This window comes from Propithecus coquereli, unplaced genomic scaffold (genome assembly GCF_000956105.1).
Source record: "Propithecus coquereli isolate 6110/MARCELLA unplaced genomic scaffold, Pcoq_1.0 Scaffold276, whole genome shotgun sequence".
NCBI lineage: Eukaryota > Metazoa > Chordata > Mammalia > Primates > Indriidae > Propithecus > Propithecus coquereli.
In genome coordinates this window covers 1,266,420-1,267,824 of record NW_012148352.1, presented here as the reverse complement: position 1 = coordinate 1,267,824, position 1,405 = coordinate 1,266,420, and positions in this window count along the sequence as shown.

The window sequence follows — 1,405 nt, the reverse complement described above, 5'->3', positions numbered from 1 at the left end:
TTTTAAGAGGTTTGTTTGTAGATCTAACCTGTTACTTCTGCTTTAAAGTCACATGTATATGGCATCTGCATACTCATGATGAGAATAATAGTCATAACTATTTATTTTACTAATGTATGAAAATGGCATGAGTCAGAAATAATATTAAAAATTGGGTGGGACAAATATTTTGGTTTCAAGTCTGACATGTAAAGAGCTTGGAAATTGTCATTCTCATCCTTATTACAGAAAAAAAAAAACTGAACAGAATGAAAATCAACACATTTTCTTGTATACAACAGAGAAATAAAGTTGCAGGGCACATCTCCATGTAGAAATTTGGAGAGAATGGTGAATATGGAATGTCACAGATGAGATCTGCTTACTTGGAGCAGAAGCTGCTGGAGCCATAAAACAGAAGGACCACCACTGTAGCAATTTATCAAATGATAGAGGCTGAATGTAAACTCACATGAAATAAGAAACTCCTGGGGCTCTAGTTTTAGGGCACCCTACACTTTTAGGGGTTTTACCTCCAGGAACTTTGCTAGGTTCTCATACTAAAGATCCAAGCAAATCTACACCTGGTGCTAAAAAGGGGAAGAGAAAAGTAAACATTGTGAAATATGTCCAGAGTATTCTCTATAATGAAGGCCTATTCTTCAGATGTAAAGATGAGCCTGTTTTCACCTGAAGGAAGGGTATTCCCCCAAACTGGACCCTGTGAGACTTCCTTTCCCACCTCAGGGGAAGGAGAATAAAAACTTTACCAATGGAGAAGCATTTCTGAAGGTCACAGACCAGAGACACAGGCCACCAAAAGACTGAAATTTAATCATAAGATTAGAGAACGCTCTCCCCAACACCTTAGCACCACATCAACTGAACTCCTGTAAAATCACAGAGGATTGCAGATGGTAAGCTGCAAGAACACATACACTCTCTGAGGATTAGGATTTAGGGATGCACAAAGTCAATAGGGGAGACAAATAAAAGGACAAATAAAAGGATGAATTTGAAGCTTCTGGAATGTAAGCTACAGCAAACACTGACCACAAATTCTGAGCCAGATTAACATAAATCCTCACACTAAAGGCCCATTGACCTCAGTCCCTAATACCCTGCACACTATGTCCAGCTTTCAACAAAGAATCACAATGCATGGCAAAAAGGCGATAATAAACAGAGTCTGAAGAGACAAAGAGACAACAGAAACAGACTCAGGTGACACTAATTTTGGAATTATCTGAAAGATTTAAAAAAATAACTATGATTAATACATAAAGGAAATGGACCATGTAAACAGCATGTGAGAACAGATGGATGATGTAAGCAGAGGGATAGAAACTTTAAGAAAGAATCAAAAGGTCATGCCAGAAATAAAAACCACTGTAACAATCATAAAGAATGCTTCTGAGGGGCTCAG